Genomic DNA, 20,241 nt, shown 5'->3' with positions numbered 1-20,241 from the left:
TGGGGGGTACAACAGTCCCCACGGAGAGTTAAATCTTAGGAAAGCTTTGAGATCCCTCCAGGTAAAAGCTATCGTGTAAGTGCACGATACTCTCACTGTGCAAAAGCCCTCTTAATCCCAGGTGTGGGAACAAGAGCCCCACGCTCACCGGGCACCGTGCGTGGGAGCCGGTGCTGGGACTGGCAGTTCCAGAGTGGCTTCCTCTTGTGGTTTCGCTCACTGTTTTGAGTCCAGGAAAGGGATTCAAGTGCTCCAGTTGGCCCTGGGAGGATGAGCAGCGTTCTCAGCATAAGGTCCCAACCTCTTCCTTGCCGCGCTGGCTGGAATCCAGAGACCCCACGGGCGAAGTCCCTCTGCAGGTTGGGGACACCTCCTGAAAACTTTCCTTGTCATGGGGAAGACACTTGTTAAATGAGTCAGGTTTAAGTCACTGGTGTGAACCCCAGCACACCTGTGTCCCTGCTCATACCTGCCTGTGTGCCAGCAGCGCTCACCTGTGGCTGTCAGGAAGGACAGACCTCGGCTGCCCTGAAGCACATGGTGGCTTTTTTAAGACCATGCAGATGTCACCCGATGATGTGCGAGCCCTGCCCCCTCTGCCTGCCTTATGCTCCCAACACTGTTGGCGCTGGTGGGTCTCGTGGGACCCTTCCTCTCCCTCGGAGGTGCAGCTTGCTGGGCCAGAGACCGCAAGTCCTGGCAAGGTCACTGCCTGGCAGGCAGTTTGCCGGATGCGGACGGCGCCCAGGAAGGCAAAGCGGAGGCATCCTGCCTGCCACAGGGTCCCTTTCTCCCCTGTGTGACCCACAGTCACACAGACACAGCTGCCCCGGCCCCTCCCAGGTGGCCTTCACCAGCACTGCCACCCAGCAGCAGAAGTGGGGTGTCGAGGGGGCTGCTTGGGCTGTGTGGCACCATCGCAGGGGTGGAGAGTGTCCGGGGTCAGGAGTGGGCCCTGCAGGCCACGGTGCAGGTGTTCAAACGCAAGGTCTGCATTGTGAAACCCACCCCTCCACTTCACACAAATTCAAGCCTATTCGGGGGTTCCCAAAACACTCTTTTCCCAGGAGTCTTGCTGTTTCCACAGCTTAAGTCTTCTCACTCCAATAGCCTCCTCAGCCACCATTTGGACCACTTGTCTTGGGAGAAAAGCCTTTCGTGGAATAGAGGCAGTGGCTTTGGCAGAAGTGTTCCCATGGGATCTGCACGGTGGCCTTGGGAGTGGCAGCTGCCTCCCTGGAGTCCCTGCTGGGGACAGCGGAGCAGCCAGACCACAGGCTTCTCCCACCTGGCCAGACAGGCCACCCTGCCAGCGTGACCAAGGCCTCAGGTTGGGGGTGAGTGGATGGCAGAGCATCCCTGAGCTGCACCTGGGACATCTGGAATGTTCTGGAGCCAGCTGTCACAGAAGAGCTGTGACTTGGCAGTTGGTACCACCAGTACCATTTGGAAATGGATCTGGTGGTGGCCATGGGATTCCGGCACCAGGAGGTCATGCGGGCCCCTGCACACCAGTGCACGGAAGCCTCTCCCCTTACGGACAGGAGGAGCAGACCCTCCAGGGCAGAAGGGCCCTGTGTCCCTAACCCCTGGGCCAGCGCTGGGTGGCTCTTGGCAGAAAGCCCCCCTCCAGGGAGTCCCTGCAGCTCCCTGGGCCACCGTCGGGTTTTAGTTCTGCCCTTGGCATGGCACAGACAGTGGGCCTCCCTCTCACCCGCAGGAGCTCCGGGGGGCACTGCTGCCACCTGAGGTCTCCCCCCCAGGGGTGAGCCAGCCATGCTTTGCCCTCAGGGGTTGGGTGTGTGACCTGTGATAGCAGGTCCAGAGTATCTGGGACCACCCTATCCCAGGATCTTCTTCCTGATCCAAAGATCTCAGGCCTGAGTGACCGTCCCCCAGGCCAGGCCCGGAAGCCAGAGGGAAGGCCTGGTGTTGTGGACCTGCTCAAGTGCCAGGCGCTCTCCCCAAGGACACCTGGGCATCCCTGCCCCTCTCCCCAGGAGCACTTTGCAGCTCAAGGGGACGTAGTCAGGGACAGACAAGTTGTCCGGTAGTAAGTCTAGAACATCGAGACAGGTAAAAGGAAGGGCCGTGAGCACTGTCGGGACTCACCGGACGTCCCTCTGTTAAACTGTGACGCCAAGGACGGCAGAAGAGAGGAAAGATGGTAGAGCCAGAGCGTGGGAGAGGTGGGGACTGGCGGCCCAACAGACGGCTGGTTCTTTTCGTCACCTCTGAGTGATGGCATCCCTGGGTGAGCACCTTCCTCTCAGGCTCCTGCTGTGCCCCGCCACGGACCAAAGCCCACGTGGCCATGTCCCCATCCTTCAGGGGTGTCTGCTGTGACCTGCCTGCTCCCAAGACAGGGCAGCGTCTTACCCGTGTGCTGGGAGGGCCGAGTCCCACCCGCTGGGGGGAGGCCCGTGGTGTGGAGCCAGGGGGTGAGTATGGGTGACCCTGACCGCCCCCAGGGCCACTCAGTGCTGGTGTCTGCAAAATTGCGAGGACAGAGCTTGCCGCAGGGGAGTGCTGGAACCATCAGGAGATTTCCAGAGATCTTCAAACACTTCATGAGGCACACAGAAAATACAGTAATAACAAAGGCGCGTGTGCTAAGAAACACGACCAAGGACATCGTCAAAGTGGTGTGTGTTACATAAAGAAATGGGATCAACCTAATACCCACCAGTAAGGGACTGGGTGGTTCCACGTGAAGCGCTCAGTGGACTATTGTGCATGACGCCGTCCTGGTCCTGTTTGTGTTCTCGTGGTCGGGAGGCCCGTCCCTGCGTCGTGGCGAGGGAGAAGATGACAGATAAGGTGCGTTCCCTGTGCGCGCCCCGGAAAGGGGCCAGAGATACTACAGGTACGTATGTGACGAGCATCTCTGGGTGGGGGTTACAGGCGATTTTGCCTTCTCTGTGCGTAGCCAGACGTGTGTGTGCGTGCTGTGTAGGAGGGGGGGAGGGAAACAGGGAGGAAGGAATCTCCGTTTTTGTAAAAGGAGAGAAAACCCAGGTGAGAGGAAGACATGGTGTCTGCCCCGCACACAGCGGGTCCCACTGGCCGCCCCACACGTCCGGAGCTGCACGTGGCCCCACACGAGGCACCGAGTTGGTGGAGAAAGGCAGGCTGCCAGAGATCCCTGCTCCCCAAACAAACGAGATCTCCACCTGCAGAGACCGCTTCCCGAGCAGCTTTATAAGAAGAAATACCTGTTAATTTTTGTTTATTTTCTCAGAAGATCACGGGTTCCAGAAGCAACGTCTTTGAAGTGGCTGGTTCGTAAGCAGTTGACTGAGGCTCTGGGGGTGGAGGAAAGTGCCTGGCCAGCCCCGGGTGTGTCCACAGGGGAGGGCTGTAACTTTGTTAAGATGCTATAAAGGGCACTTTTAAGCCAGTTTCCAGAAGGTAGACAGAAGCATCTGCCCCCACACAGCGTTACCTTGGGATTGATAAAGTGCTGTCTCCCTAAGCGACTCGGAGACCTCTGTTTTTCTTAAGGCTTTTATGATTTGAAATGACGCGAGGTGTCCACGCATGACCACAGATTCCCGGGGGCTGCAGACAGCCGTGACGAGGGACGTGCACCGTCTCTGTGCCACCTTACACAGGGCCACGTCGGGGGTTCCAGACCTGGGGGAGGAGGCTGCGGCGGTCTTTGGTCTGAGCGCGGTGGATTCGTGTGCCTGACGATTTCTTTGTCACGTCTCCTCGGCGCAGCCCGGCCCGGGGACCATACAGGAAGCCATCGGGGGCGTGCCTTTCTCCCCGGCGCCCTCCTGCCGTGCAGGCTGCCTGGGGCCTTGTGGGGCTGGACACCAGCACCTGGGCACTGAATGGCTGCTGTGCAGGCCAAGGAGAAATGTGGGGACTTTGCACCCGCTTGGAGGAAAGACTCAGGAAACGGGGGGGGGGAGAAGAGTTGGGTTTTTAACGTAGCATTCTTGCAGGTTCTGCCCGTTACTGCTGCCGTTGTCATCGCCGTGGCTTCTGTCGAGAACAGCAGGGGGCAGGTGTTGCCGCACAGCCCTGGCCGTGGCAGCGGGTCCGGCACCGCGTGCCGTCCGGGTTCCGCAGTCCCAGCTCGTCCCGGCTCTGCTGGGCCAGACAGGCCGGCCGGGGCCACGAGCAGTCGGAGGCCCCCGGTCTGTGCGGGTTTCCTCTCATGGAAAGTGGGATGGCGGGTCCCGCCCTGGTCCACGGCCACCTCGGGGAGCCTCTGGCAGCTGGTAGCACACGGGGAGGAGGACTGACACGGCCCATGTGTCGACGCCGGGGAGAGGGACGTGCACAGACACAGAGATGCCACCGACAGGGCAAGGGCGAGGTCGGCAGGTGTCAGGAGCCCCCAAAGCTGATAAGGTGTCAGAAAAATGGTGCAAGCCCAGACCCTGGGGCAGCGCGACCCCAGTTCGAGTTGTTCGAGTTGTGTCTGAGGAAGTGAGAAGGGGTGTCGTCTCCCCTTCCCCCTCGATGCTGCTTGCAGAGATGAAGATTCCTGGAAAGACATGAAACCCCGGGCCACGTGGGCCTGACCTGCTTCCAGGACGTGGCCTTCCGCTCCGATGCTGTTCCTTCCTGCAGGACGTGCCCGCCCCCCCTGCCCAGAGGACGAGAGCCCACGGCCGCGTCCCAGCGGGCGGCCAGCGAGGTGCCGGCGGGAAGTGTGGGCAGTGGGGAGACGCCCTGCGTGAATGGCCTGTGGCCTGTGGGCAGCTGCTTCAGCATAAAGTCGCTAAATCTCTTCCTCCCCCACCTAAGACGGGAGGGAAATCCACTCTCCTTGCCCACCGGAGGTCAGAACGCCCAGACGTGATGTTCTGTGGGTGCCGGGATCTAACCTGGTGTGCAGCCCCAGAGAGACTCACCCCCGTGCCCTCCTGGGTGGTGGGAGTGTGCGTGTGATCGTTCAGTTCAAGAGGTGTGTCCTCCAATCATAGATGCGGGGTGACCCGGTTCCCAAACACAAACATCTGGGCCTCAACGTGACTTAAACTGACGACTGAGACAGCGCATGGTGTGGCCGCACTGGCACTGAATTTAGCGCAGCATCGAGGCAGTCGTGCCCGGGGCTCTGCCGCGCCTCCGGAGAGGCCGCTGCTCCCATGTGGACTCCAGGCCAGGAGGACTCGCCCCGAGCTGAGAACGCTCGTTTGCTTAAAGCCGCCTCTTCCTTGAGATGCAGAGTGACGGGTCTAACTGTCAGAACACCGAGAGGTGTGTAGCTGTCTGTACTTCTCTGTGCAAACATCTGACTTGTGTGCCAGGAAGCAACGTGACAGGTATTCTGTAGTTTCAAGCAAATTGGTCTCAGATGTAGATGGAACAAGGAGAGGGTGGAAGTGTGTCACTTGCAAGGCCTGAGCAGCCACCTCCTCCCCGCTCCAGGAAGGCTCCCCAGAAACCCCGCCCCCTACACAGGGCCTCTCACGTGCCCCGCAGCCTGCATGGACTTCCACCCTGCGGGCTCTGAGCCCTCGGGCCGTGGTGGAGCCACTGTGCCCTTCGGACCTCGGTGCTCAGAGGGACAGTGCTGTGTTTGCGCTTGGTCTGTGCAGAAGCCCCCACGCTGGCAAGGAAGGAGGCAGGAGCCCTCGGTGGTGAGGAGTCGGGACCAGGGTGCAGCGTGTCCCCCTCACAGGCTGCGTCTAGCATGAGCGTGCCACCTCTCCACGCCTTGGTGTCTGTACGGATGGAATGGGGACCTATGAATGTGACCTAATTTTGAAAATGGGTCTTTGCAGATGTGATCAAGAATCTCAAGATGAGGTCATGCTCGATCATCCCAGTGGGTCCTAAATCCGGTAACTGGCGCCCTTACAGGAGACAGAAGAGAAGGTGCAGACGCAGAGGCCGCGTGAAGACAGAGGAGAGACTGGAGCGCGGCAGCTGCAGACCGGGGAGTACCTGGATTCCCCCGAAGCGGGACGAGGCCAGGAAGGCTCCTCCCTGAGCCCCAGAGGGAGCGCAGCCCCATTAGCGGCCTGACTCTTGTAAGAGAGTGTGCTTCTGTTGTTTTAAGCCCCCCGTTTGTGGAACCTGATTGCAGCAGCCGCAGGACACCCACACAGCCTCCTCACCTGCGTGGCAGGACTGTCGGTGGCATGCCCCGCGAAGGCCACTGCCGGCTGCAGAGAGAGAGCCGCTGAGAGCCCTCAGCCCACTGCCTGGCGCATGCTGAGTGCTTGGAGCATGCTGGGTGCCGGAGGTCAAGTTTTAGCTTCAGAGGATCCTGGGTCAGAACCCCTACTTACTGGCTTTGGGACCCTCTGTGACAGATTCAGTCTCACCAAGCCACGGCTGCCTTCCCGGGGGGACACACAGACTAGCATCCACCTCGCCTGGCCTTCTTAATGGAAAAAGCTCATTCCTTCTCTTGCAACCTGTCATTCAAGTAAAACTCAGGGAGGGACGCTCTGGCCAGCTGACCTCGGCCAGGCCATCCCTGGGGTGGGGAGCACATCACCTCCTTCTGGGTTGAAAGGTTGATGAGGGAGGTCTCTGGGGTTGGATGTGCACCGGGAATGGGCATGTAGTGTCACAACTGAGTCTCTGACAAACCTGCGGCTGGGTGGTCACCCTGAGAGACTATGCCCTACGCCAGGGGCTCTCAGAATGGGCCTGTGACAATGAACCCAAGAGGGATTTATGACCCACATTTTTAAAAGCAGCAACAAAAATGGATTCCTGAAGCCCACGCTGCCTGCCGGCCAGGCCTGGCCCTGCAGGTCCCCGACAGTATCCACAGCTCAGCTCTGTTGCTGGAAACACGTCTGTGCTCAGAAATAGCCAGGTATGTTTTCAGTGCGAGTGACATCAGAACAAACCTTAAAGCCACCTAAATAGAGCCACATAGGGCTGACGCAACAACAAACGTAAGTCAATCGGCGGAGTCAGACGGCAAGGCCAGAAACAGCCGCAGGTGTGTGGGATTTTAGTTATGAATACGGCCTTTCAGTTCAGTGGGGAAGGATCATCTGATAAATTAGTGTCAGGACAACTGGGCAAGCTATTTGGAAAATAACACAATTCCGGAAACTTTAGAGTTTTAAACATCTGCTAAATCTTTTAATTATTGTTGTATCAGATGAAAATATAAGACAAATGCATCTGTATCTGCATTTAAAGGAGGTGTGTGAGGATATGGCGAGAACTCAGAAGCCATAAGGGGAAAGACTGGCTTCACCACGTAAAACTGTTGGAAACAAAAGACAAATGGCGCCTGGGAGAAAGCACTGGCAAGAGGTAAGCCGAGGAGATCGTATTCAAAATATAGAAGGAGTATCTGCAGGTCAATAAGAAAAAGGCAAACTACCCAAAAGACAGATAAGCAAAGAATACAGACAGGCAATTCATAGAGGAAAAAATCCAAAGTGGCAAGTGGAAGCCTCTAGAAAGGGCAGAGGAGGGGCCCGAGTGAGATTGACAAGGATTACCTGGAGTGATCCCCTGAGAGATTTTCTCACTGGTGATCATAATATCTGTGTCACAGACTGAAGGGGGAGAGAGCGTTGTATCGTCACCCGGCTAAAAGGGGAAAGGACTTGGAATCCTCTGTCCACAGTGTAAAGGGCAGGTGTACGCTGCTGGTAGGAACAGAACACAGGCGTGGTTTTGGAAGGCAGCTGGGCAATTCCATCTGACCAGATAGTTCCACGTTTGGGCCTCTGTTCTCCGGAGCTGACTGCGTGAGTATACCCGGCCAGAGTCACGGGTCCTCACGGCCCCTTTGCCTGTAATAGCAACACATGGGACCAGCACGAACGTCCCGCGGACGCGGGGCTGGCTGAACAAACCGTGACACGTCCGACAGCCTAGAGCGGTTCTGTTAGGAACGGTCGGGGAGCTCTGTGCTGGCTGACGTGGGAAGGCAGTCGGGACTCGCTGCTGGTGGCGTCAGGGCAGGTGGGAAAGCGTAAGGTGTCATCGATGCTGCTTCATAAAACAAAAGTTCTGCCTGTGCGCACAAGTGTAAAGTCGTGGAAGAGAATCGTCAGAACTGCTGCACGGGGGCTCCTGAGCAGGGAGGGCTGGGAGAACTGCGGCGTGTGCTGGAGAGTGTGCGTTGCTTTTCACTGGTGTTCGACGTTTATGCAACGTATGTGTTTATTTTATAATAAAGAAAATATGTATTATCCCTTCGAAAATGACCCATGATTCTGTTTAAAACAGCACACGTACGTCCATGTTACGCTGTTCTTTTAGAAGACCGTCTGTAGAGCGAGTTGCTCTGGCTGTCACCTCAGCACCAGGACACGGGGATGGACTGCTCCTCCAGGGGCTCTTCCTCTCCACCTGCAGGACGGCTGAGAATGCCCAGGTGAGGTCACGGGACACACAGCCTCAGGGCATGCGGTCTCAGAACAGTCGGGGAGCGTGGGCCAGCAAGTCAAGAGGGGCTTCCTGGAGGAGGTGGGAGTTGCACTGCGCCTGCCGGAGCTGGGCAGGATGGAGGAGGCATTTAGAGTGAAAGGAGCAACTGGGTGCTTTAGGAGAGAGCGGAGGAGGGCACAGGTGGCACGGGCCCTGCAAGACAGGGCTGGGGGAGGGCAGACTGCGCTCCGTGAGCACAGGCAGCATGGGGTCAGTTCTTGCTGACTGAATCAGTGGAGAGCTGCACGTGGCAGCCACCAGCCCAGTGCCAAAGAGGACATGGTAGGGCCAGCACGCCAACCACGTTGAGGGCAGGCCTCCTCTCTGTACCCGCGCAGTGCAACTCCCTCTCCAGCCTGCCGCCCTGGGACGGGCCCTGGGCTCGGTTGGCTGCTTTGTCCAGGTGGCACCTGGGAGGCCCCTGCGATCCTACGGAGGAGACAGACCCCACGCGTGCGCAGGCTCACCTGTGGCCCCCAGCATGGGGCAGTCTCCAAGGCAGCCCTGAGAACAGGCCGGGTGGATGCCGCAGCCGGGCAGAGCAGGCCTGAGCCCAGCTCGAGAGAAGCTTGTCTTCGTGACTCGCGTCCTGTGTTTTACATAATTAGGTAAGTCACTTAGCTTCGCTGTGTCTTGTTAGAGGAGCTACTAATCCTTAGAGCTAACAGAACTAACTAATTAGTGTAGAACACTTTGAAGATACAAGAAATTCAGATGTGGAGTGTAATTGCCTCATCCTCCTGGTATTGATGCTCTCGCGTGTCCCTAACGGAGCTGCGGGGCTGGCTGCGCCCAGGAGATGTGGGTCGTTGGAGGCGGGGGCGTGAGCAAGTCGCCGTCCTGAAGCCCCAGGGCTGCTGGCAGCACGCCCTGCCCTGCCCTGCTTTTCAGCGGAAGTCAACGTGGGGACGGGAGCGAGGGAATTCACGGGGGGCCAACGGCCTTGCTGCCCCAGGACCTCAAGGTGGATATGACCTGAGTCCCTGGGGAAGGGGCAGTGGGCTCTGAGCCTGTTGGAGCCGTGAGGGACCGAGATGGCCTGAGGGCCAGGGGCCTCCAGAGCATGAGTGCGTCAGCGCCCGCACACCGGCCGTGCCGGGGGCAGGTGTGGTCAGCCCTGCATGTGGCTTTGGGCAGTGGCTGTGCCTCTGCAAACCTGGTTCATCCTCAACTTTCTCTTCTCTGAAATGGAGCCAATGATGCCGCCTTGTAGTTTCTCCACAAGGTAGAGACAGAATTGTGAGACACCTCGCACGGAGCCTGGCAGATGGCAATTTCTGCTGTTCTCCTCTTTAAAGGATAAATGCAGAACTTCCTTCTCAGTTGGTCAGTTTCTCAGAAAAGAAACATCCAAGCCCAAGATTCGGACTTCACTTGCCCCGAGCTCCGGGGGCGCAGCCGCCACCTGTGGGGCATGGCTCTTCCTCTCCCATTGTTGGAGATGGGATAGACGATGGAACGTTCTCTTTGGTGCGTTGCTTCCTAAGGATGTGTGGAGCTGTCAGCAAATCATTAATCTCTCTTTAAACCACGGCGACAATGTTTACATTTGAGATCAGGATGATGATTATCTGCAGAACTCCCCTGGACGCTCTTCTCACCACTGGGAACCCGCAGAAGCCGGTGAGCAGAGCCACGTCCTGGGCCAAAGACAACCGCGAGGCAGTCCGCGGACGGAGGGTTACCAAGGGTGACGCTCGCGGCGCGAGTGCTCTGACAGCGTGCGTCGGCTCCTCTCCGCAGAAGGATCCAGAGGCTTCCAGAAAAATGACCCCCACGTCCTGTGCTCGGGGGCTGAGCGCTCAGACCCAGCCTCTCAGGAACGTGACTCGGACCAGCTGTAGGGAGACGTTTCTGAAAAGAATTGCTTTCAATTTATAAAGAAATATTTTGTGCCCAGAGAATCTGGAAGACAGCTGGGTCACGGCAGAGGTGAAAGCCACATGCCAAGCACCCTGGGACCGTCCTGGAGAGTCGTTTATTCCGAGGAAGGCCTTCTGTGGGCCGTCCAGCTCCCGGGCCCTCCTCGGGTGACGGTCCTTGGGACTTTGTGCTCTTGCTGCTACCCTGGTGCCTGCAGGGTCTGCCCAGGCTCTGGGGATGGGTGGGTCCCCTCTGCTGAAGGCCTTGGGACACTCCAGCAGAGCTGCTTTCCTCATGGTGGTCCCAGCACCTGTGCTGTGGGAGCTTCCCCCTCACCAGCGTCTTCAACAGGTGTTTTGGTCGATGGATAACGTCACCAACAAAAGCTACCGTGTCCATTCTTTACTAAGCACCTCGTGTATGTCCACACCTACTCTGCTCACAGCACCCTACCAGAGGCTGCGTTGCCCCCACAGGGAAGACAGTGCTTTGCCCGCAGTCACTTGGCTTTTACGTCAGGAAGCCTAGACTTGAGCCCGAGGCCTGCACCTCAAAATCTGCACTGATGCCACCGGGTGATGACACCCTTCCTTGTCATTCTGCAGTCAGGTCTAGGAGCACCTACAAATGTCCATGCTTTGTAGCACTGACTCTGGTGAAACATTCCTAGAAGCTACGGGATAGTTTCTACGGAATGTTGAAAAGGAGACTTGGCCTGTGAGTGTGACAACAGTGGACAGTCATTTGTCGCTGTCCCATAGAGTTGCCCATGCGTGCCCTCTAACCAGCCGTCCTCTGCCGAGCACGTTCCCGCAGAGAAGCTTCGCACACGTGCACGGAAGCTGGGCCAAAGCACGGCCACGCGCTGCACGGCTGTCGGTGACGGCAAGAACTGCAGTCCAGTCACCACCTGGAGAAAAACGCATAAATGTGCACTGGTGTGGTCACCCATGAAATACTACACAGCAATGCAAATGAGCAGTTAGAGCTACGTGCTGTGACATGAATGAAGCTGAGATGTGTGAGTAAACCCAGTAGTTGCAGATGACATGTGAGTAGTATAGACTAAGCCATACATCTCTCATAAGGGATATGTTTCCCTTTAAAAGAAGGCACACACATATACACATGTGTTGATAAACCCTTTAATGGGGAAGGAAATGATCGGCAAGAGCACAAGCTGCTCCTTCCAGGTGGAGGTGGCGGGGTTGGGCAGGGACCCCGGGAGCGCCAGGGAGGCTCTGCAGGCTGTGCCTGGGTTGTGCTTCCTGGTCCCTGGCATCCTTGTAACAGTGTTTCACAACATATGTGTTATACATATTTGCTTTTTTGTATCAAATATTCCATTATAGTTTTAAAAATTTAATCAGGTCATTGAGGCCATGATTCAGGACAGGTGTGTGCCTATTTCTGGCGACTCTTAGTACCGCAGGTGACTCCAGAGAGGTTCACGATGACCCCCCCCAAACTGGTTTTGTGTGAGAGTTTCCTCCTGGCCCAGTGTCCTGCCAGCTCTACCTGGCAAAGGACCCAGGCTCCTCCCACATGGGGGACAGCCCCTCCTCAGGCCTGGCCCTAGCTACGCGGAGGCTGAGGGTGCCCAAGAGCAGTGGGTAGAGCCCTGTCCCACCTGTCCTGGGAGGAGTCTCAGGTCCCCATTCTCAGCATCATCGAGGTGTCAGAAGCTCTGCAGCTACCCCCAGACGCAGTCCTGTCACTCGGCACTGCCAGCTGTTCTGGAACAGTCACACTCCGAGAGTGGTGCTTCCCCTCTTGTGGGGTCAGACATGCCTGCAGGGGGCCAGCTCGAGTCTGACCCCACGTCCCAAGGACTTGGGCTCTGGGATCCCATCCCTGCAGGGCTTGGGCTTTGGGGAACAAGGCTTGTCCCCAAGAGTATTCAGACCCACAGCAGCACAAGACGTGACACCGTGTATGTGGACAGAAACCTCATCCCAAACGCAGGCCTGGTGCGTCGACCCCATGCAAAGAGCAAAGACTGTGAAGTGTCTCTTACCCAGCGGCCGGGGGAGACCCTCAGGCCGGCAGAGGGTTTCCAGGAGAGCTGCGGAGGGTGGGTCAGTGGAGGACGCTGTGCTGCCTCCCCCGTTCCAGAGGCCACGCTCTTTAACAGCCTGGACGTTAAAGGACCAACCGGCCAACAGTGGTCACCGAGACTTGTGTTTGCTGGACGGTTTCTCAAAAATGAATTCAGCGAGCTGGTACCTTCAAGGAGAATAACCGGCAACATTTATTGCCAATGGTAAAAATTTGTTTCTGAAAAAAAATTTGAGTTTCCGAAAACGTGCATCTGCCACTGTGAGCTTTACGGCTTCCTAAGAGTCGTTCCTCAGTGACTACAGGGGATTGGTTGGAGGAACCAGTCGATCCTCCACCCAGGAACACCAGGACCCGCAGGTGCTCCGGTCCCACAGTCAGCCCTGCAGAACCCACAGATACGAAGTCAGCCTGGCATCCGCGGTTCCGCGTCCCTGGGCTACCGTATTTCCGATCCACTGTAGGTTGCATCTGTAGGTGCAGGACCCACGGATGGAGACGGCCAGCTGTACTTAACGACTATTCTGCTGAGATTGGTGGTGGTATTAACAAATGTGTTTTCTAAAAAAGTGTAACGAAATGTGTCAACATTTGGAAGATTTGCATAACAGTGAACCACTGTTTCCGGATGACCAGCCCTTGACGTCACAAAACCGGGTGTGGGTAAAAGGTGCTTTCTCAGTGCAGGATGGAGCCACGGGGTTCAGTGAAACAGAGGGGCTTCGGTTCTGCACTGCAGCTAAACCGGAGAAACTCCCACTTGTCAAGTTTGGGTGTAGGATCAAAGAAGGAAATCCACAGTTCTCTGAAAAGGTTATCAAAGTACTCATTCCTTTTCCAGCTACACGTCCATGTGAAGGCAGGTCTTTCTCATCCTTGTCAACCAAAAGGACAAATCACGATAGCCTGAATGAAGGACAGTCCAGCTGTGCCCTGTTAAGGCAGGCGTTAGGAAGATTTGCATAGGGAGAAAACAACGCCACTCCTCTTGCTAGCTTTTTTTTTAGTTTGGAAAATATTTTTTTTTAATTATATATTTGTTACTTATTAATGGATTTTTTGGTTGTTTTTTTTTTTTTTTAAACAAATTAGTAAATTTTTCTTTATATCTGTTTCCTTTCCAGTATGCTATCAGGGATCTAACCCGTGATCTGTGCTTGGGCATCAGGCAGTGATCATGCGTGTGCAGGTGAAGAGCACGCATGTTCTGAAAGGCGTGAGGGGCGGTGGCATCTGCGCTTCAGCGCTTCATACGGAGGTTACACCCGAGGAAGACGGTGCTGTGTGACCAGGCGTGGGAGCTTATTTCTCAGCCGAACTGAAACACCAGCACCTTCCTCTCTGGGGTCCACGCTGTGTGCTGTGGCTTTCCTAGCCGGCACCCCGGGGCAGGAGTCGTGCCCAGGTCATTACTGAGCTGCATCATTGTGATAAGTCAGCAATGGGTAATTTCCAAACTAGCTTTTATCTTTTTATATAACAATTAAAGCACGACCAACAAAAAAAAAAATTTTTTTTTTTTAAAATACCCCAAATTGCAGACCGGCGGAGCTTTCCGCATCCTTTCATCCTGATGTTCTCTGAGCCGGTGGGAGGAGCCAGCAGCTGTTTCACCAGACATTCTTTTTCACCATGTGTGTCATAAGTGGCTTTAACCAGGCCCCCTTAAAATGCATTATTGTTAGAAAATAAACCAAGAAACAAGGGGTAGTAATTTAGTACTAGGAAGTTAATTCTGGAGACCTCCGACCTTTAAGTGGTCACATGACTATTGATTTTCAATACCGGGAGGTGGCGTGCCACCCCAAGCGTGGGGTTCAGTAGATTCCAAACAGTTTCTCCCTTATCAGTTGAGTCCCTGAGTACTTGAGCATTAAGACAGCAAATGTCCGGAGTTAACGGCGTGTCACATGGCAGCTGGGTGGACGTGCCAATTTTCTAATGAAGTCGGGTTGTTGGCAAACACACCAGTCATCGTATATTGAAGGAGGTCTTCTTTTGTGCATTTCCAAGGCTCTTGAGTGCTTCGCAAGATACCAGTTACATCATTGTCTGAGGGCCAGGCACCGGGGGAGAAGCGTCTATCCCCTGCCAATGCGAAAACAAGCACGAGCAGAATTAAAAGCACAGTGGGGCTGGGGTTTGTAGGAGGCGTCAGAAATACTCGTTCCAGTTGTGCTCGGTGGAGGAAATACTCTGAATAAAAGCAGGGGCTCCGGAGCCCTCACGGCCCCGGAGGAAGCAGCACTCCCAACTTAGCTCACTCTCTGGCGGAAGAATCAGTGTCATTTTTCTTAACATTAAAGGAAGAAAAACAGTCAATGCTTCTTGGGTCTAAACCGTCGGCCCTGATATGTGAACTTGGGAAGTCAGACCCTGGAGCCACCTGACCGTGTTTGCACCTCCGCAGACTCCACCGGACGCCCTGCCCTGCCCTGCCCTGCTCCTCACTCCCAGCCAATAATAAATCACCGTTGCCATCTTGTATTGATTATTGAAAATGTTATGTCCGTGGGAAGAAAATGCCATTGCTTTAAATATCAACATTACAAGGGATTCAAAAGTTATTTTTTTACAGAAACGTGTGTGATAAAAATTTTTAAGTAATTCCAAAGAGTCAGGGGGTGCGGTGGGCGGAATTATTAAATAACAAAAAAATCAATCCTCAGCTCAGTCTGGCCGGAGGAGCGTTTCTCGGCTCAGGTAAGTAGTTTAAAGTCAGACGCGTCTCGTACTGGACTTTTTACAGGAATGGTGAAATTTATAATGAAATTCAACAAGGAAACTGGAAAAACAGCCAAATTGGTGCAGCAAAGTGGTTAATAGGATCATTAGCCTACTCCCTGTATTTTTTTGGACATTGTGTGGCTGTACCGCGGCACTGAAGAGCAGATTGCGGGAACAGGCTGACAGTTAGTAGCTAGCTCAGCAGTGCTGGGCACAAACTGCCATCTTCCTGTGGATTTACAGCTGCCACTTCTGCTACTTCAATTAGTTCTATGGCACACAGATGTTGCTTAAATGTTGCCGCTAATGATACTGCAATAAGCGTAAGATTCATGCCATATTTTGAGGCACGTAAATTTCTCAAGTGGCACAATTAAAGTGGAAATATTAGGTGGTGAGAACTTGGCAGTCTCTCCAACTTGGAAGGCGCACCCGCTATGCAATAATGGGTCAAAAATTCATTCAAGTTTTACTGCTGTTCCGAGTTTTAAAAGACTTTTCACAGTTGAATGCAAAGTAGTAAAAACCAGGGTATTAGGAAATGAGAATGCAGTTCTGTTATTCAGACATGACTTTTAATTTCAAATTGAAATCACATGCTCACTTTTCTGGATATGACTGAAGGGAAAAGGTACAGGCTGAAGAGGTTTTTGTCTTTAAGGGTAAGGAGTCCCGAGTGGAAATGAATTCAGTGCCAGGCTAGCGTCAGAGTCAGCCCTGCCCATGACCTCAGGACGTGTTGAGACCGCCTCACAGCGGGAGAAGCAGCCCCAGTGTGGCGGAAACCAGGCCTGAAGCAGCTCTCTCGCCGTTCAGCCTCTCGCACAGGGTCCCGGGCCACGGGCTGGGAGAACGTGCTGGGACAGGCGCTCGGACATTTGCATACGTGCACAGACACGTGCACACAGCCCACCACCTGTCCTGCACACGCGTGCTCACACATGCCTGCAACCCTCAGTCTCCGCCTCTTGCACACTCACACAGACGTGCACACACGCGCACATGTGCTCAGGCTCTGCCTCTTTGCACCTCATACAGGTGTACACGCACTCACGCACTCAGTCTCTGCCTCTTGGATGAGCAGAAAAGACAAAACTGGAGTTTCCAGGAGCCTCCATTAGAATGTCTCTTGCTCATCTGTCATCCCCGGCACAGTCCCCTGTCTGTCGCCAAATTTTCCTTTCCATGAAAAATCTCTTTCGGAGAAGAGCTTCTCTCTGACTGGCTGTCAAATATGCTTTTGATTTTCTCACAAACCAACTTAAAAGGCGAGCGGTTCCAGGCAGGGCCGCCACCCAGTAGGCCTCCCTGCTTCCTGAATCTTTGTGTGGCTCCGTCCACCACCCCCACCCTGTTTTAACTTATTGATTGGAGCTGCCGAGTAAATGACCGCACTGCACTTAATCAGAGCCGTACACCTCTGCCATCCCAATTAGAATTCGAGCCTGTGCCCTGGAACTCCACGCGTGTGGCTCTGCCGGAGGGCCGGCACCGCCAGCTCCACCTGTGTGTCTCTGGTCGACACCTTCAGGATAGGTATGCACCGTGGCAAAGGCTGTCTGCCATGGCAAAGGACGCCGGACGTTGTCCTGGAGACATTTGCCAAATATTTGTTTTCCCCTTAAAGGGTGCAGGGTGCAAACCATTCCGTGAAGCCTTCTCCAGACGAAGTCAGGACTCTGACTGATTTAACACTCAGTCAGTTTCTCGGCACCTTCCTGCCTCTCTCGCCCCTGCCCTCCTCTCCTCACTCCCTCCTCAGTCTCTCTCTCTCCCTCCCTCCCCTCTTCTCTCCCCGCTCCTGCCCCTGGCTCTGTACCTATACCATGCGGATTATTTACAGCAAATCTTACAGATGTCAGTATTGTCTTGTTCTGAAGCCAAAAAGGACAATGAGTTCCCGCTGACCTCGGTACAATGGATCTCGCTGGAGCACAATATGTATTTTATACGGGCAGTGAAAAGCCTACAAGTAATTGAGAGAGAGAGAAATGTCACTGGCGTTTCTGTTGACACTGCACTCTGTGGAGGGAAGCCCAGGGCCTGGCGGGGCAGGAGCCGCCGCAGCCGTGCTGTGTACCCAGGAACTTGTCCTTTAGGAAGGATGAGGCAGAGGAAATTAATCTGCTCAGATTTTCCAACTAATGGAATATTCCCAGGACTGGAGAGGCCACGAGAAGTCGTCTGCGGCACGGTTTTCCATTCGCGCGGGTACGTGCGGGCTCCGAGCCCAGCTGCTCGCGCGGCCCTGTTTTCCAGCTCCTTTATTGTCTTCCATAATGCTTAATGTACTGTTTGTATATGTTGTCCTTGCACTATATTTTGATGTGCTCTCATATATTTTATTCATCTCTGGCTTTCTACGAAGGCAAGCGCACAGCAACACTGAGAATAATTATTTGCTGCCATCCATCAAGTGTCTACGTAGTTGGCGCCTCGTGGGATGGCCTTGATTTCGAGCGTGGAACGTAACTCTTGCTCCCTGGGGCCATTCCGTCCTCTGTCCCCGGGCTCTGCAGTGGGTGGTCTGGACACTGCGGAGCAGACCTTCCTCCGAGGAGCAGCTGCAGTGCCCGAGCTGTGTCCCTGGCCCGTCCGTTCCGGGGCCCTGGAGGTGAGCAGCTTGCGCTCTTCGGCCCTTGGTGGGGTGGAAAGTGGAAAAGGAAACAAGTGTCTGGCACAGGCCCTCACGGGTCACTGACTCACACGCTCCCCGTGGAGCCCAGGAGCACGTGGGGGCCCCGGGGGCCGGTGCTGGCACAACCTCCAGTCCTGCTACTGGTGGGGCCGGGGTTGTGCCGGGGAGGAGGTTCCAGTCCTTTCCTGGGCACCAAAGCCAACCCTAAACAGCCCATCCCTGCGAGGAGGATCTTCCAGGGGTAGCCGCAGAGACGACCCGCGGGCTTCTGCCTGTCTCTCTCCTCACCCACAGCGGCCCAGAAGCCTGAGGGACCCCAAGTGAGGTGTCCCGGCCTTTGGGGCTGTATTGTTTGCAGTGGATTTCTGACAGACACACCCTCCTCTCGCGTGCTGGCCCTGGGTCCCCAGAGCTGCTGTCTCCTGGGTTTCTAGCTCCACGGAGGCAGAAGACACCCCGGGGGCCCTTTGGGGGATGGCAAGTCCCTGGGCTGACCCAGCTGCCTGGGGCGGTGCTCCCGTGGCCGTGTGGGCGGTGTGTGTGTGCATGCATATGTGTGCGTGTCTGCACGTGTGAGTGCACGCTCTGCACTCCTACCAACACGGCGGAGCTGTTCCCAAGTTCAGGTGAAGGGGACATGGAGGTTAAGCAGGGGTGGATGACAAAGACGTCCTCTTCCCCTGGTAGCAGGTATTTAGCAGATGGGAAAATATTAGCAGATGGGAAATCAGCAGATACATTTAGATCAAGATGCAAATTTAAGAGCCGCCAGCCCCCGTACTAAATATTTACACTGAACATCTCTGCTCTGTCAGCCGTCATCTGCTTCTGGTGAGCCTGTACCAGCGTTCTCACTGCAAAGTCACGTAAAATCCACGCTCGAGAGCCAATTCGTGATGAGCTACATTTCAGCACGAAACTAGGGAATTCCCAAATTTCTGTGGACTTTTGGACTGTGTCCTGCAAGAGTTAACGTACATTCTTTTAAGAGTACATTTTTAATACAAATTAATGGCAATCCCAAGGAAAACCAGTGGGTCCTGGTCTCTCCTAAACAGCTGATGCTAAAACCTCTATTGCTGAGCAACCTTTTAAAAGTACAATTCCAGTCCCTTTACAATGGTTTTCAAGACCAAAAAAAAAAAAATTCTAAATAACAAAAATCACACCTGAACCCCAGCAAACCACTCCCTTAGTAGACCACGAGGTCCTGGACCTACCACACAATTTTCGTGGACAGAGTCTCTCCCTCCCTGTTAAAATCCGTTCTTTCACTGAATCCCACAGAGGCCTGTAAGGTGAGGACCGCTACATCCTTTTCATGGTGGGGAAACTGAGGCTGGGATTTGAAACTTGCCAAGGCCCATGGATTCTCGTAATGGGAGGGGTTTGAATCAGACTTTTTGACTATAAGTCTCGTTCTTCCAGCTCTATCTAGCAGATTGAAGTGGATGTTCTCAAAGGGATCCTCCATCGATAAAATTCAACAATTGCTGTTTTATCTGCCAATAGATGAGTTTATTCCTCCAACAAGCATCTGCATGCCTGCCGAGGGCCAGGCGCTCTTCTCAGCTCCGGGGATGTCACCGTGAGCAGGACCAGTGATGCCCCTCCCCAGTGGCGTTTCCGTCTCGGTGGGGAAGAAGGTCAGTGATGTAATTTCAAAAGATGGAGAGGCTGCAAAGAGAGTGCGGGCACTGGGCGAACGGGTCAGAGTGGATGTTTGTGATCTATCGCCTTGCAAGTCTGAAGATGGGACCCAGGTTCCGGAAGCAGAATGCTGAGCACAGCTGACAGCATCTGCCTTTCTCCAGAGATGCCCTGGGTCCCCAGAATGAATGGTCCCTGCCTGCCACCCGAGGGCTGATCTGCCCGTGTGGACTGGGTCACCGCGGCTCAGACCAGCGGACTCAATGGTACTCAGTAAAATGGGCCTTGTGATGTTTTACACGTTCCAAAATTGGGCAAGTGCGTAGAGCTCACCAACGCCATCACACGGCGGAGAGACGCTAAGTTGGTGCACGAGGAAGTTACCCAAGTTGCAGGCCCTGATTAATTTTGCTCTGCTATTTATATTAGAGTGTGGTTACCCTGGCAACTGCGAGTGGGTTGCTTGGTGTCTGCGTTCCACAGCCTCAGCTTTGCACGCCCACGCCGCGGGGTGTGGGCAGGGCAGGCAAGTCTGGCGGGGAGGCGGTGATATTCCGCAGGGCACTCCAGCTCGCCAAGGTCCTTGGTGGTGCACCTGTCTGTCACTGCGTCCCACTGCCCTCCCCCGCTGCTGGCTGCTGCTCCTGCTCTGCCCTCCCGGCCCCGCACTGGGCTGTGGCCCCCTTTGTCCTGGCCACTGACTCTCATCTGTGCCCCTGCCGGACCCCAGGCTCCCTAAAACCATGGCTGGTCGTGTCTCTCGTGGTCGCTGTCCCCTGGTCCCCAGTAGCTGGCGAGACTGCACAGGCGTGGCAGGCCCTCGCCAGGTGTCATCAGCTAGGGAGACCCTGCTAAATTGGGGTAACTCCAGTCACCTAGAAAGCGCCATTTTATAGGCAGTATCTGATATGCCTCTACTTAGCAGATTT

At 55.1% G+C, this 20,241-nt stretch overlaps 2 long non-coding RNA genes across 4 annotated transcripts in view; both read left to right on the top strand.

Annotated features, from left to right (window-relative positions):
* The first annotated feature begins 309 nt into the window (after nt 1-309).
* On the top strand, nt 310-2,522 carry LOC123650039. Its single transcript, XR_006739235.1, has 3 exons — nt 310-359; nt 1,111-1,337; nt 2,472-2,522. It is a non-coding gene; the product is annotated as an uncharacterized LOC123650039 (long non-coding RNA).
* A 14,074-nt stretch (nt 2,523-16,596) lies between these two features.
* Nucleotides 16,597-20,241, top strand: part of LOC123649801 — a 35,545-nt gene continuing 31,900 nt past the window's right edge. For 2 of the 3 annotated variants that reach the window (XR_006739143.1, XR_006739142.1), the window contains exons 1-3: nt 16,597-17,235; nt 17,393-17,638; nt 19,175-19,308. This is a non-coding gene — a long non-coding RNA (uncharacterized LOC123649801). The remainder of the gene's footprint in view (nt 17,236-17,392; nt 17,639-19,174; nt 19,309-20,241) is intronic. The other variant, XR_006739144.1, reaches the window with a different exon arrangement.

The sequence above is a fragment of the Lemur catta genome, chromosome 14, assembly GCF_020740605.2.
Source record: "Lemur catta isolate mLemCat1 chromosome 14, mLemCat1.pri, whole genome shotgun sequence".
NCBI classification, from domain to species: Eukaryota; Metazoa; Chordata; class Mammalia; order Primates; family Lemuridae; genus Lemur; species Lemur catta.
This window is presented reverse-complemented; position numbering and strand designations above follow the sequence as displayed.